Here is a 17,199-nt window from a genome sequence, read left to right as displayed (position 1 = left end):
ATAGAAGTAAAAGAAAAAAAAATGTTGAACAATTCAAACAAACATTGTCTGAATAAAAAAATTACAATAGTGTCTACTAGTATATAAATTGGAAAAGGATATGATCAGTGCTGCTAAGTTGCTTCAGTCGTGTCCGAGTCTGTGCGACCCCATAGACTGCAGCCCACCAGGCTCTTCTGTCCCTGGGATTCTCCAGGCAAGAACACTGGAGTGGGTTGCCATTTCCTTCTCCAATGCATGAAAGTAAAAAGTGAAAGTGAAGTTGCTCAGTCATGTCCGAATCTTCGTGAACCCATGAACTGCAGCCCACCAGGCTCCTCCATCCATGGGATTTTCCAGGCAAAAGTACTGGAGTGGGGTGCCATTGCCTTCTCTGATGATCAGTGCTAATGTGTTTTAAATCCTTTTATTGTTTATCTGTAGTTTACTGTTAGACCTTATTATATTAAACAAGCATGATAAAGCGTAATGGTAATCATTAAAAGAATAGAAAGAGTATATAAATTCCAAATCAGTATATGAGAAAAAAGTTCATTAAAAAAAAAGAAGCCAAAAACTCAATAGAATAGAAGAAGATGGGAAAAAGTAAGGGGACAAGTGAGATGAATAAAAAGTAAAAAAAAAGAGTAGGAAGTTCAAATATGTCAGCAATTATAACAAATGTAAATAGACAACTCATCAGTAGAATAACAGATTGAAAATCTATAAATCATTAAGATAAGGGTTATTTCTAAAAAACACGTCTATAGTATAAGGACACATAAAGTTTGAAAGTAAAAGGGTGGAGAAAGTTTTATCAGGCAACTACTAATGAAAGAAATCTGGTGTGGCTATATTAATACCAAAAAAAAAGAAAGAGGATTTTTAAGGTAGAAAAGCTTATGTATAAAGAAGGTCACAAACCAATGAGAAAGGTTTTGTTTCACTAAGAAAATATAACAATTTAAATAGAAGTGAAGAGAAAGTCACTCGGTCGTGTCTGACTCTTAGCAATTCTCCAGGCCAGAATACTGGAGTGGGTAGCTGTTCCCTTTTCCAGGGGATCTTCCTAACCCAGGGATTGAACCCTGGTCTCCCTCATTGCCGGCAGATTCTTTACCAGCTGAGCCACCAGTGTGCAACTAATAAAATCATCATAGTGAGAGATTCCATAACTTTGCCCATTATTGATAGGACTATAGATAAAAAGATAAGCAAAATTTTATAAGATCAGATAGGTACAAACCTGACTAAATGGACATATACAGAATTCTGTATCCAACATTAAAGAATTCACATTCTTCTCAAGGTTTTATAAATGGGGCATTTATAAAAAATCATTTTGTACTGGGCAGTGAAGCAATGTTTCATCAAATTTTGAAGTTATTGTCCTGGTTAAAACCTCAGACCACAATGTAACTAAGTCAGAGCTTAAAAATGAGGGATAAATAAAAATGTTCTTAATATTTGGGAATTAAAGTAAATTTCTAAATTAATCATAAATCAAGGAAAATTATAATGGATATTAAAGATAAATACTAAGAACTGAAAGAAAATAAAAATATTTGATATAAAAATTGAGGAAAGCAATACAAGTAATATTTTGAGAAGAACTTTTAGTCTTAAGTGCTTATATTAGAGAAAAATAAAAGTTGAAAATTAGTGAACTAAATATACAGCTTAAGATATTCACAAAAGAACAGCAACATTAATCTAAAGAAAGTTGGAGGAAGAAAATAATGGAGGTGACATAAAAAAATCAATGAACTAGAAAACAAAGACACAGTAGAGATAATCAACAAAGAATTGAATTAAAAACAAGAAAAACATTTGGCAAAACTGAGCAAGAGATAAAAAGGAGGGAAGACAGAAATAAATTAAAATATTTAAAAATAAAGGAATAAGATTGGAAAGGAGGAAACGATAGTAATTGAACATTGATTAAATTGATCCAGCAATCCCACTGCTGGGCATACACACTGAGAAAACCAGAAGGGAAAGAGACACGAGTACCCCAATGTTCATCGCAGCACTGTTTATAATAGCCAGGACATGGAAGCAACCTAGATGTCCATCAGCAGATGAATGGATAAGAAAGCTGTGGTACATATACACAATGGAGTATTATTCAGCCATTAAAAAGAATACATTTGAATCAGTTCTAATGAGGTGGATGAAACTGGAGCCTATTATACAGAGTGAAGTAAGCCAGAAAGAAAAACACCAATACAGTATACTAACGCATATATATGGAATTTAGAAAGATGGTAACAATAACCCTGTGTACGAGACAGCAAAAGAGACACTGATGTATAGAACAGTCTTATGGACTCTGTGGGAGAGGGAGAGGGTGGGAAGATTTGGGAGAATGGCATTGAAACATGTAAAATATCATGTATGAAATGAGTTGCCAGTCCAGGTTCGATGCACGATACTGGATGCTTAGGGCTGGTGCACTGGGACGACCCAGAGGGATGGAATGGGGAGGGAGGAGGGAGGAGGGTTCAGGATGGGGAACACATGTATACCGGTGGCGGATTCATTTTGATATTTGACAAAACTAATACAGTTATGTAAAGTTTAAAAATAAAATAAAATTAAAAAAAAAATTTCAGTTAAAAATCAAATATTTGAGATTATATATAAAATCCAGAGTTTTTAAGATACAAACCTGACACAGTAAGGCATGATATTGGAAGTAAAATTTTGGAAAAGTGATATAGGAGGGTAATACCAAATAAATTAAAAAGAAACTACATTAATAGCACACCAAGTAAACTTTAAGACACAAAGTTCAAATGATACACTATGAGAGACATAAAAAATTATAACTTAATAGTTTGAAGTCTCTAGCAAGTTGTAGGAGTTTAAAATATTTATGACCTTAACAAAGATGCACACACATATGAAACTACAAGTAGAATTTGTTAAATTCACTGTCACAGTGGAATATTTTAACCCATATCTTTCATTAATTGACAGACTGAATATGTTGATAAAACCTCTTTGGAAAACCACTCGCTATTACCTTGTAAACTTAAAGACTTGTGCTCACCCCGTGGCCCAGGGTTTCCCCTCCTAGGCACTTGCATAAGAGAAACTCTTGCACGTGTGAGCCAAGATATTTGTATCTGCAGTGTTTGTAATTGCAAAAATTTTAAGCAACCCAAATGTCCAACTGAACTGACAGTTGGCTAATTCTATGGTAGAACAATGCAGAACTGATAATTAATGCATTTCAGCGACATAAGTCAACCTGTATAAATTATCATTTTAAAGTAAATAGACCATCTTCAGAAGAATTATACCATTTAAATAAAGTGTAAATAATGCAAAATAAATATTATGTTATGTTATTGTACAAGCATATGTGATAAAACCACAAAGAGAAATATGGAACTAATAAGCACAGAATTTGTGGTAGCAAGTCTATGAGACATACAGCAGGCAGGAGCTCACATGAGAGCACACAGGAGCATCAAGATACTGGCCGTATTTTATCTTTCAAGCCCGGGACAGGTAGCAGCTTGGAGATTCATGTATTTATTGCACATATTATAAATGTTCTTTTGCACTTATTCAGTAATCAGTATAGATAACACGATATGAAACAATGTAAGTAAGATTGAATAATGGAGAAGGAAATGGCAGTCCTCTCCAGTATTCTTGCCTGGAGAATTCCACAGACAGAGGAGCCTGGCGGGCTACAGTCCATGGGATTGCAAAGAGTCGGGCATGACTGTGCTCACACACACACACACACACACCCCATGGGATTGCAAGAGTCGGACATGACTGTGCTCACACACACACACACACACACACACAGAAGATTGAATAAAGAGAAGTATGACTTTCAGAATCCATAGCTGATTTTGCTTGGGGAGGGTCTGGAAGGTATTGAATTTAAAACGTAGATATATTAATGAGATAATTTCTCTTTTTCCAAATGTAATACAGATTCAGAAAATGTTTTCAGAAAAAAACAGTGAAATATCATGAGCCTTTGTATCTCCTCCAAATTCTTTCATGTCCTTTTTGTTTGCAGTAAAAATTAGACCTGCCATGATGGATTTACCAGTCCTAAATATATGTACATAATTTATTTGTTCCTTTCTTTTGCTCATGTTTCTTCTTTCCTGTGTCTTCCTGACCTTTCTAGTTATGTTCCTTACAAACACAAATAATCAGCTGTGATCCCCTGTAACTTGAGTGAGTGGGATGGGATGATTCAGCCCGTGTTTCCCGTGAAGTTCGCAAAACACTCTTTTGTTTGTGGCAACATTCAGGTCCTTGAAACAGACGGAACTTGGTTCCTGTACGAGTCCAAACAATGAGTCTCTGGATAGCTGAAGAAAAGTTGAGTGGAAAATTAGGCCTAAGGTATCCAGTACTCTTGCCTGGAAAATCCTATGGACGGAGGAGCCTGGAAGGCTGCAGTCCATGGGGTCACTAAGAGTTGGGCACGACTGAGCGACTTCACTTTCACGTTTCACTTTCATGCATTAGAGAGGAAATGGCAACCCACTCCAGTGTCCTTGCCTGGAGAATCCCAGGGACAGGGGAGCCTGATGGGCTGCCGTCTATGGGGTCACACAGAGTCGGACACGACTGAAGCGACTTAGCAGCAGCAGTAGCAGCATGAAGTCAATAAAGGGGTGATCTGTAAGTGTGTATGTGGGTGGAGACTGTGGAGAAACTGAGGTGCTAGGAAAGCTTAAAGTAAGTAATAAAACAGGGAATCATTTGGGGAACAAGGCAAATGTGATAGGCTTTTATTTACTCCCTGTACTGTTTGGAGGATGTGAGCCTGTTTCATTAAACTTAGCAGTAACAAAGCGATGCTCTTCCTGCTTCATCTTTGAAAAAAGTGTTTGTTTTAGATTATTCCATCAAAGTCACTTGTTTCTTTTATTTACAAATTTATATACACATAATATTTCACTCTTATTTCTTAATAGGACATTGAGTTTCATCAATAAAAGTGTCACTATTGCAGAGGGTCGTCAGTGATATGTAAACTTGTAATTTAGGCAGACTACGAATACAAGCCTAACCATCAATCATCCTGCAAAGATGAAAAAAATTAACTTAGTTTCAAAGGAACATTTTAATCATAAAACAGTGAGTAAAGATTGCATTTGAATTAGAAAACCGACATGAGTTTATTTTTAGATTGCTTCACAGCAGTCATTTCAGTTCAAGTCCCTATGTCACTGATGTTTTTCCAATCACATGCCTATTGATTCTCAAGTCAAGGAAAGATAGTAAATAGATAACCTTTTAAAATGAGTAAATGAAATAGAGTATGCATGCTTGTTGCATTCAGAGATGGGGAGAACTATTTTAGTCACATTCCTTTCATTGCAAAAACAAACAAACAAACAAAGTCAGAGATTACCTCTAGTGCCTAAGAACTTTTGGTCAAATGACTTATATCACAGAATTTAAAGACTCATAAAAATAAATATGTCTCACTCAAACAATTACTAAGTATCATTTAGAATTACAGAAAAAATGTTATGTCTATTTTCTTCATTCCAAAGTCATTCAATGCCTGTTGGATCAATAACAAGTCTAATAACAATATTCTAACTTTATCAAAGTGTGGGATGAGAACTATGGAGAAAATAAATCGCTGCTGTCTAAAAATGCTGTAGGCCAGAATCTACTGCCTTTTCCCTCCCCTGACTCTTCTCCATCCCCTGATAGTACATTGTGTGTGTGTGTGTGTGTGCACTTGGTTGTGTCCAAATCTGCAACCCCATGGACTGTAGCCCAGCAGGCTCCTCTGTGCATGGGATTTCTCAGGCAAGAATACTGGAGTGGGTTGCCATTTCCTACTCCAGGGGATCTTTCTGACCCAAGGATCGAACCCACATCTCTTGGGTCTCCTGCATTGGCCAGCAGATTCTTTACCATTGTGCCACCTGGGACGCCCAGTATTACATTAGGAAACATTTAGTACTATATAAAAAAAAAATGGAGTAAAGTGTTGTCTTGCAGAAAGAAAGTAGAAAAATGTTGTTAAAGCCTAATTTTTGTGGTGGTTTACTCTTGTCAATATCAGAGGTTATCTCTCTATAAAAAGTTCATGAAGGCTTGGTTAGCTCTCAAGGAGTATAAACATTGATTTTGATAAAGTTGATTTCTGGAGAGCTTTAAAAAGTATTTCATATGCACATTTTCCTTAATGAACTCCGATTTAAACAAGCAACAAACAAAAAAAACAAGTACACCAAATTTTGAAACTGTTGTAAGGAGGGTAAAGTGAAAGTCACTCAGTTGTATCCGACTCTTTGTGACCCCATGGACTATCCATGGAATTCTCCCGGCCAGAATACTAGAGTGGGTAGGGTAGCCTTTCCCTTCTCCAGGGGATCTTCAGGGGATCTTCCCAACTCAGGGACAGAACCCAGGTCTCCTGCATTGCAGGCATTTTCTTTGCCGGCTGAGCCATAAGGGAAGCCCAAGAATACTGGAGTGGGTAGCCTATCCCTTCTCCAGTGTATCTTCCCAACCCAGGAATCAAACCAGGGTCTCCTGCATTGCATGTGGATTCTTTACCAACTGAGATATCAGGGAAGCCCTAACACCAAATTTTGAAACTGCTGTGTAATGGTGAAAAGATGAACTGTATCCAGGACTTAGAAGTAATCATTTGGTTTTTAACTTGATGCTAAAATCAATTATGGGTAAAACAGAATTTTTAAAGACAGTTCACTTATGTCACTCAGTCGTGTCCAGCTCTTTGCAACCCCATGGACTGTGGCATGCCAGGCTTCCCTGTCTATTATCAACTCCCAGAGCTTGCTCAAACTCATGTCCATCAAGTCGGTGATGCCATCCAACCATCTCATCCTCTGTCTTCCCCTTCTCTTCCTGCCTTCAATCTTTCTCAGCATTAGGGTCTTTTCCAATGAGTTGGCTCTTCGCATCAGGTGGCCAAAGTATTGGAGTTTCAGCTGCAGAATCAGTCCTTCCAATGAATATTCAGCACTGATTTCCTTTAGGATTGACTGGTTTGATCTCCTTGCCGTCCAAGGGACTCTCAAGAGTCTTCTCCAACACCACCATTCAAAAGCATCAATTCTTCAGCACTCAGCCTTCTTTATAGCCCAACTCTCACATCCATACATGACTGCTGCAAAAACCATGGCTTTGGCTAGATGGACCTTTGTTGGCAAGTAATGTCTTTACTTTTTAATATACTGTCTAGGTTTGTCATCATTTTTCTTCTGAGGAGCAAGTGCTTGTCTTTTAATTTCATGGCTGCAGTCACCATCTGCAGTGATTATGGAGCCCAAGAAAATAAAGTTTTCACTATTTCCATTGTTTCCCCATCTTTTTGCCATGAAGTGATGGGATGGGATGCCATGATCTTAATTTTTTGAAATTTTTAAGCCACATGAACAGTCATATCAATATAATAGGGTTATATTTCCTCTGCTGTTTTTTACAGGGTCATTGTCATCTGATACTTGAGATAATAATGAACCCCTATTTGTACACAGAAGAAAAAAAAAGATTTTTCCTAAACAGTTGCATAAGGGCTCCCTTGCATCTATTTTGAATATGCTCAATCCACTTGTCCACAGCAGATTCAAAAGATATGCTAAAACTTCTTCTTGGATGTACACAAATCCTGATTTAAACTTACTGGTAAAGTCAGCACAGTACTACCTCACCGTACTCTTTGTGGCAAGAAAGAAAAAAAAAAAAGTTGCTTCGTATCATAGCTGTTGGGGATAATGCATTTTGTTTGTTTTAGAAGTGAGGTAGTTGACAAACTTAATAACTTATAATCAATATGATTACATGATTTACATGGTCTTGGTTGGGCTCTGGACTCTAAGTCCTCCCCAGGTAATTCTAATCATTCCCAGGGTTGAGGATCATTGGGTTAAACCAATGAAGTTTCCTGGAGGCCTGTTGATGGCCTTCATTTCTCTCCCAGGTGAGAAGGCAGAAAGCAGTGATTCTCTTAAACAGAAGGAAGTGTAAGAAATCTCGACCTTTTAATCACCTGGGGAGCTTTACAAATACCATCGCCTGGGCCACTGGTAGAGAACCACAAGCATAACAAATACAGGAATGAAAGATTCATATTACTACAGACTTAAACCTCAATGTACCCTAATTTATATTTTAAAGTAAATCATCTTAACAGTAGTATTAAATTGAATCATATAAAAATGCATACAAATGTGCATAAAAATGGTCAGACATCAATCTAATACTCACTATTAAAAATACTCATGTTCTAAGTGATTGCAGTTTATCAATAGCAATGCTAAGAAAAGCTGCTCTAAAACTTAATTTATTAGTTTGTAAAATGAGAGACTGTCTTAGGTGAGGATTGAGAGGGTAACAGGTAGGAAAGCCAGGGGTCTCCAAATGGAGGAAATAGGCTGCAAATGTCTTAAAATTCTGTGTTGCTATGACGACACCTGGTTCCACCTGAAGTGAATGTTTCTCAAGCCTTGAGCTAACAAATGCATTTTTCTTATTTTCTGTTAATGAAACTATGTATTGGAATTTGCCTTTCTTTGGAGTATGCTTTGGGATTTACCTTTCTTCAAAATGGTTCCACCTAAGACTAACTTTTGGCTGGTAATAGTTCAACAAACCAGTATTCATATTAATTGTTTTATGGCTGGGAAATGATACACTTCGTGCCATCCTACCTCAAAAATGCATATTGTGGGAGAAGGACCTGGTGAAACTCTGTCAACCTTGAGGTGTCTCTCTTATCTGATTAATAACTTTCTAACAGACATAAAACAGCTTGTTAAAACTAGCGGTGGGGGGCACTCTCCATCCCCCTTCTGATGTCTATGTCAGAAGCGTTCTCTGTTCCTTTTTATACTTTAATAAAACTCTGCTACACAAAAGCTCTTGAGTGATCAAGTCTGGTCCCTGGTCCTGAAGCTAAATCTTCTTCAGATATGAAGAATCTGACACCATTCACCATAAGCTATTAGGATGATGATGAAGTTAATAATGATGATTTTGATGATAATGATGATAGTTAATATCTATGGCCAAGTGTTAGTCAGTGTGTTAAATATGTATATTATTGCATTAGTCATCACTGAAGACCCTCTAATAGGTACCAAGATGACTCCCTTTTTATAGGTGAGGGAACTGAGTTTGGGGAAATTAAATGGTTTCACCAAGGTTACAGTGATATTCCATGGTAGTGCTAAGTCTTTAATTAACACTTACTCCTTAATCAGCAGGCACCAACTCAACCTGGAGAGAAACTCTATGAATATAATCTACGTGGCAAAGCCACCAGAAGAAATTCTAACCATATTACACCCAAGAGAAATTACACAGGAGAGAAATGCAGTGAATGTAAAAAATATGGGCAAGTGTATAGTTATCCTTCATTGCTTAGGATCCACGTGTGATAGATCTCAGCTGGTAAGAAGTCCTATTTTAATTTTGTGTGTGTGTGGTGGTGGGGAGGCAGAGCTCAGCTGGGGAAGGGAAGCGGGTTGTCAGCCCCCGATCATGAAATTGAAGTCCTGGAAGGTACCTGCTCGGTGGCTGTGAGAGACTGAATGTCGCAGGGTGGGCTCAGTGTGGGAGTCTCCCCTGAGAACTCTTCCCAGCCATGCGTCATGAAGCATCAGCCTGAAAGGCAGAGGCAGGCAGTAGGGGGTCCCAGAACACTGTCCTGATGAAGGGATGTTTTTTTCACATCCTCTGCATTCCTCAGGCTTCCCTGGTGGCTCAGTGATAAGGAATCTGCCAGCTAGTGCAGAGGACACAAGTTCAATCCTTGGGTCAGGAAACCCCCTGGAGAAGCAGATGGCAACCCACACCTGCATTCTTTTCTGGAGAAACCCCACGGACAGAGGAGCCTGGAAGGCTACAGTCCATGGGGTCACAAAAGAGTCAGACATGATTTCATGACTAAACATCTGCATTCCTCTTGCTGGACCCCATGCTGGTGAGTAACTTCATATCTGAGTTTGCAAAGATCACATTGTAGAAGATGCACTAGTTTTTCTTTACCTAAGGTCAAAAATAGATGTCATTATCATTATTATTTTCAAATGTCAGAATTAGGAAGGCCTGGAAGATATGATCTAACACTACCTACAGGCATAGAGTTTTATGTTTTATTTTGAAAGAACCCAGATTGAGAACAAAAGGTAAAATTCTATATCAGTTTCCTGAATAGTTGGTGTAGGGAAATGAAATAGTATTGCTTGAAGCAAAACTGTTGCTTCTTGTTATACTTAAATAAGAATTTTATTTTTTAAGAATTAGAAGTTTGAGATTTCTTAGGTGCTGAGTAAGTCAGAAGAGGATTTTCTAGTTTTTAGGGAAATTTTAAGCAACTCAGGCATAAATCAAAAGACAAAATTTGTTGGTTACCTAGTTTGAAAAATGAATTTTGCATAAAATTGTTTAATGTCACAGACAAATCCACAGAAGTTTAATTCATAACAGCTGAAATTAGCATTCTTTTGGATGTTATTCAAACTAAAAGTGTGATGATGGTGTGGGATAGGGGGGTGATGTAGATTTAATGGCTCAGCAGCTCTGCCAGGGCAGAGAACATCTCTGTTTTGGTCACAGTTGCATCTTCAGTGCCTAGCAAAGTGCTTGGCATATAGTCAGTGCTCACTGAATATTTACTGAATGAAAGAAATAAACCAACCACCGGAATGTCAGGGTTTTGCCTGAACCATGGACATGATGGCAGCCAAGGATTTGAATGTCTTGAGGATTATCTTTCTTAGCATTTCCATTATCTGCCTCTTTGTGTCTTGCCTTATTCTTTCAGTCCAGGTCATCCTTGTGACTGGAAACTTGATCATATGGAACACATGTATCCACATCTTACATATTTTGCATTAAAAATGTCTCACTTTTAGAATTCAAACTCTAAGGAGAAAGTTTCTGATTAACTCAAGTGGAATTCAGCACTTACTATTAGAACAGACATGGCAGTTGGAATTATGTAAGTGCATGAAAGCCTCAGCCTCTGCATGGTTGGAATGAGGAAATGGGCTCTTGCCAGTTTGCTACTCTGCAAACTTCATCATCTTTGAAGAGAAGGGCCCTATCCAAACTACTGAGTCATGAAAAGAAAAAGGAGATATAGTACCTGTTTCTAAGGTATATATTCTTTATGATGATTCAAGATGACAAGATCTGAAGGACAGGAGCCTTCAGATGTGCAGAAGACACTAAAGTGAGTGCAGGTTATTATGATGGAAATGTACAAGATAGAAAATTATAGGAGAACAATTGAGAAGTAATGAGAATAACTTTTCTGATTATGCCTAGAGAAGAGAAATGTGATTTCAGCAACATTTGTCACTTAAGTGTTTCTGTTGAGCAACTACCATGTGGCAGTTATTGCAAATGGATCATGTTTAGATCAGTATGATCGGTGAGTTTTTCCCCAAACAAGCTGGAATTCACTTGTGTGAAACTGACTCATAGGAAACCAACCATATGATACCAACAAGGAGAAACCACAAAATCTACTTAAAGAATTATATAGAGCTCCTTCAGACAATGTTTATCAAGTTAACAACAATAAGGTTGGCATTAGGAATTCCTTTCTTCATTTTCACCAACAACCCCTTACCTTCACCCAACCAATGATGTAGCTATTAATATATGTATGTTGAATGTACACTAAGCAATAACAAAGTTGCTAATCTTCTCTTTTGCTTTTTGAACTTTTCGGTAAGCCTAAACTTCTAAGGACTATTTCTTTCTCTTACTCCTTTTTCCTCTTTTTCTTTCTTTTCTCTCTTTTACATACACACTCCCTTCTGACGTGTTTCTGATATACCCACTTAAAGAGGCTAAATGATCCCTGAAAACCTATTGTTACCTATAATTTCTACATACCTTTCAAGTCACCAGTGTAAAGCACGCCTTGGATTTTTAAGCCATACTGTTGCAACTTGCTTGGTTTAAGGAGAGGTCAGAATGAGAGATAAATTTTAGCCCAGTTCCACAACTATCCATGTGGAGCTTCAGTGTGAAATTGTGCTTTTATTAACTAGATCCTGTTTGAGCAACTTCCTAAATGTTATATAAATTCAAAGAGTTCTATTGCACATACATCAAGTGAATGAATGCCAAAGAATAAGTCTCATTTTTCCTCATTTTCCTCAAGTCTCATTTTTCTTCTATTTTTGAACACCTTAGGTTGAGAATCTCTTCAGGCTTGCTTTCTGCAAATAGCTGGGTACAGAAACATTATTACAGATGTGGAAAAAACATGCAGAGAACCTGTGCTTCTGATAATGCCTGACATTAAGAAATGCATTTGAAGGTTAGTCCTTGAATACATTTTAATCTTTCACTTAGGTCAGCCAGTGTTTGCCAAGTATGTGCTATGTGCTAGAAGCATCTCTGGACATTGAGGGTACAAAGATGAATAAGACATGGATGCTGTTCTTGGTTGATAAAACATAGTTTTCTTGCTGGTTCAGACATCAGAGGTAAATTTTCATTAGAGAATTCATGTGAGCAAGTTAGGGTATGCTGCTGCTGCTGCTAAGTCGCTTCAGTTGTGCCCGACTCTGTGCGACCCCAAAGACAGCAGCCCAACCAGGCTTCCCTGTCCCTGGGATTCTCAAGGCAAGAACACTGGAGTGGGTTGCCATTTCCTTTTCCAATGCATGAAAGCAAAGAGTGAAAGTGAAGTCGCTCAGTCGTGTCTGACTCTTAGCGACCCCATGGACTGTAGCCCACCAGGCTCCTCCATCCATGGGATTTTCCAGGCAAGAGTACTGGAGTGGGGTGCCATTGCCTTCTCTGAGTTAGGGTATAGTTGACATAAAACATTATATTAATTCCAGGTGTACAACATAATGATTTGAAATTTGTGTATGCTGCAAAAGGATCATCATAATAAATATAGTTAATATCCAGTTATCTTAATTATTAAGCCAGCAGGCAATGAAGCTGGTTCTACTGCACAAGTTTCCCCAGTTTTTTCTCTGTTGGTCAAAAAGAAGTCACCTGAGTGGGTCCTTTCTTCACGAAGGGTAATAAGGTGATGCCGAGGGGGCTACCTTGTTTCAGGTGTCACATGTGCTATTGGTCTAGGATTGGGCTCCACGAGCTTCAGGTGCCAACTGGGTAATTGGATACTGACTAAACTAAGCAGGATAACAGAGAGGGGGCAGGGTTGTGCTAAACCACCCTTTAGAGCTGATGAAAGTCCTCTTGACACTCGCGTCCTATCTTCTGAGAATGAGCATCTTCAGAGAAACCACCATCTCCTTGTGGTAGAATTGCCTAAGGCCTTGCCAACAGGCAGCTAACTGGGAACCAGGGGAGATCCAGAAGCCGGCTTTTTCCCTGTATGTCCTCCTGCAGGCCTTTATCCAGACCCTGTCTGTGAAGTGAAGTAGCTTTCTAGTTATAGTAACATTTTTAGGCACTAGTTTTCCTGAGCTTGACCTGAGCTTAAGAACTATATCAGAATGGGATGGGTTGCTTGGAAGGAGGTTAATATGGTTCCCTCATTGAAGAGGTTGGGGTTTGTTACAGAAGAAATTTCTGTATGGAGTGAGTGGATAAAGGTCACTCTTTCTAACTCAGCAAATCTATTGCGATTATTATTCAGGTGGTAAAAGCAGATAATGCCCATCCCTTGAAGGGATGTTTTAACTAGGATGTTTTAACTTTTGTTTTAACTAGGCTTGTATCTGTCTAGTATTTTTATAACTGACCTAAAAGAGGTTTATCAACAGAAGGGAAAATTCAAGAAGAGGACCAGTATAATGTTTGAATTTTTCTTATACCCCCCTCACTGCAACAATGATCTAATCACTTATTTTATATCTTCTTAACTGTTGCATCCCTAAATGTTATTTACATGTAACTGGTTAGAATTACAGACTTGGTTTCAACAAAGGGAAAATAGAGGTTTTGGAAATAGTTTCCTGTTTCTGTTACAAATATAAACTGTTAAAAATTGTAAGCTGCTAAGCAGTGCTGAATTTTGCTGTTTTGCTGAAAATGTGATCAAACAGGGAAAAGATGCCTTATTCATCACGTTTCTTTCTTTATGTTCTCTTGGGGTTGCCAGCTTAGCAGATTATCTGAATCTTAATTATGTTAGGAACTAATTACAAACAAATCCTCTGGTTTCCTCAGGTGATTTTTAAAGAATAAATAACTATGAGTTACTACCCAAAATCAAAAGGGAAAATAATTGAAAATTAACCAGAAGAGGGACAGAGATGATATTTCATTTAGTCATCTTAAGAGACCTACTTAACCAAAGCACTTATTTAACACATTTCAATGATATTAAGCATTATATAATTAAAATGTACAGAAGCTGCTCAGGTTAAGAACTATGAATTTGTATGCAGAGTATTATCAAAAAACTGTTGTTCTTCTGTATTTATTACTTATAGTCAATATAATACTCAGATGGCTTCAACTTTCCCCATCTTGGTGATAAAGTAACTGAGGTCTAAAGAGGTAAGAAGCCTAAATTTTCATAGCTGGAGCCAGAAGCTAACCCTAGGTCTGCCTTCACTACAAACTCATGCTTTTGGTGGGATGATATGAAAGAATAGCACTGAAACATGTATAACACCATATGTAGAACAGATGACTAGTACAAGTTCGATGCATGAAACAGGGCACTAGAAGACCATGCTTTGGAACAACCCAGAGGGATGGGGTGGGGTGGGAGGGGGGTTCATGATGTGGGGACACATGCACCCATGGCTGATACATGTCAATGTATGGCAAAAGGTACCATAGTATTGTAAAATAATTATCCTCCAATTAAAATAATTTTAAAAAAACCCCTGTTTTGGGGTAGGCATGGTTTCCTTTATATCAAATATATGCTGTGATTTTCTTTCTTTCTTTTTTTTTTTTACAGGAAAATTATTTATTTATTTATTTTTTTAATTTTATTTTATTTTTAAACTTTACATAATTGTATTAGTTTTGCCAAGTATCAAAATGAATCCGCCACAGGTATACATGTGTTCCCCATCCTGAACCCTCCTCCCTCCTTCCTCCCCATTCCATCCCTCTGGGTCATCCCAGTGCACCAGCCCCAAGCATTTAGTATCGTGCATCGAACCTGGACTGGCGACTCATTTCATACATGATATTTTACATGTTTCAATGCCATTCTCCCAAATCTTTCCACCCTCTCCCTCTCTCTCAGAGTCCATAAGACTGTTATAAAATACTTAGGAATATATCTACCTAAAGAAACTAAAGACCTATATATAGAAAACTATAAAACACTGGTGAAAGAAATCAAAGAGGACACTAACAGATGGAGAAATATACCATATTCATGGATTGGAAGAATCAATATAGTGAAAATGAGCATACTACCCAAAGCAATCTATAGATTCAATGCAATCCCTATCAAGCTACCAACAGCATTCTTCACAGAGCTAGAACAAATAATTTCACAATTTGTATGGAAATACAAAAAACCTCGAATAGCCAAAGCGATCTTGAGAAAGAAGAATGGAACTGGAGGAATCAACCTACCTGACTTCAGGTTCTACTACAAAGCCACAGTTATCAAGACAGTATGGTACTGGCACAAAGACAGAAATATAGATCAATGGAACAAAATAGAAAGCCCAGAGATAAATCCACGCACATATGGACACCTTATCTTTGACAAAGGAGGCAAGAATATACAATGGATTAAAGACAATCTCTTTAACAAGTGGTGCTGGGAAATCTGGTCAACCACTTGTAGAAGAATGAAACTAGAACACTTTCTAACACCATACACAAAAATAAACTCAAAATGGATTAAAGATCTCAATGTAAGACCAGAAACTATTAAACTCCTAGAGGAGAACATAGGCAAAACACTCTCTGACATACAGCACAGCAGGATCCTCTATGACCCACCTCCCAGAATATTGGAAATAAAAGCAAAAATAAACAAATGTGATTTTCTAAGAATTGTACAGGCTTCCTGAGAAGTCTCTTGAGAATCTGATTATGTGGTGTGGTGAAATGATGGGAGAGACAGAAGAGAGCTAGTAAGAAGTTTGGTTCTATTCAATGGGGAGTGTATGTGGGACAGTGTAATACTTATAGCTTTTTCCCCTACTCCTGCCTCTTAAAAACATCATCAATTTTTAAAGACAAAAGTATCTCAAACAAAACTAAGTATAAAGGTTCATTTTATGGTGTTAAAATCGTATTCAAACATTTTATGGTGTTTTGTTCATTGCAGTTTATTCTGATGAATGTTTCTTTCCAATCTGGTTTTTTAGCTGTCTTGTGAGTAAGAGCACTTGGTATTTTGTTTTGCAAGTTGTACACTCATCCCAGTGATGGTGGTAGTCATGGTCATGTTGAGCTGTGTGTGTGTGTGTGTGTGTGTATGTGTGTGTGTTGGCTCACACACACATACAGAAATGCAGGTTCTGTATTCTGTAAAACAAGGTTACTGCATTTCTCCTTAAACATAAAGTCTTGGGACCACATAAGTAGAGTTTATGACTACAGTATAATGTAAGAGGTATTGAAAAGAAAATGTGTGGAAGAGAATATTTTCCTTTTAAATATTAAATTTATACTAGACAACAGTGCTTAATGAATATTTGTTTGTTAATATTTTTCCTATACCAACAGTTGTGGGTGGCTGTGGGCCAAAAAGACCAGCACAGTGGTATACACTAAGTTGAATATTGGTGATTCAAAAGCCAAGGTAGGCATAGAAAGAGGACTACATACCCAGGAGCAGAACTAATCTTGGGGTTAGTTCCAAGTTTCTGACAAAAAGCCAGAAGCTGGGGGATCTTGACACTTGACCAATCGTGAATTTGATTTCTATCTCATGAAGACCTTACTGTGAGACTCATAAAGAAAAGAGTACAGTAAAGACAGTAAAAATAGTTCATGGCACTCACATCTTTAATACTTAACCACTTTTTGACTGAGCTCTGCTTCCACGATGCACCTCTGGTCTAGTGGGAACCAATCCTAAATTGAGCCTGGCCTGGAGACCTGTTAGTGCTAAGATTAAACTTTATGCTAATTGAGTAGGAACAGGAAATATTTTTCTTATCAGAGTCATTGCTGGAACCTATAGATCTGATACAGTGTTTCAGAATCTTTTCAGAAGAATTACCCTTTGAAAGTGCAAATATGGTCCTTAGACTGGCTTTTCTAAGAGTCCTCAACATTTTTATGAGGAAGGTTTTCCTTTTCTCAAAT

General features: G+C 37.8%; 1 long non-coding RNA gene across 7 annotated transcripts in view; it reads left to right on the top strand.

Moving 5' to 3' along the window:
• The first annotated feature begins 5,927 nt into the window (after positions 1 to 5,927).
• The window catches only part of LOC129622964 (uncharacterized), a 232,328-nt gene continuing 221,056 nt past the window's right edge, over positions 5,928 to 17,199 (top strand). For 6 of the 7 annotated variants that reach the window (XR_008700208.1, XR_008700207.1, XR_008700209.1 and 3 more), the window contains exons 1-2: positions 9,453 to 9,940; positions 12,169 to 12,295. This is a non-coding gene — a long non-coding RNA (uncharacterized LOC129622964). Of the gene's footprint in view, positions 9,409 to 9,452; positions 9,941 to 12,168; positions 12,296 to 17,199 lie in introns of those variants that run through there. The other variant, XR_008700211.1, reaches the window with a different exon arrangement.

The sequence above is a fragment of the Bubalus kerabau genome, chromosome 11 (genome assembly GCF_029407905.1).
Source record: "Bubalus kerabau isolate K-KA32 ecotype Philippines breed swamp buffalo chromosome 11, PCC_UOA_SB_1v2, whole genome shotgun sequence".
Lineage (NCBI taxonomy): Eukaryota > Metazoa > Chordata > Mammalia > Artiodactyla > Bovidae > Bubalus > Bubalus kerabau.
Note: the sequence above shows the minus strand (reverse complement) of the source record. Positions and strands in the feature narration are given on the sequence as shown.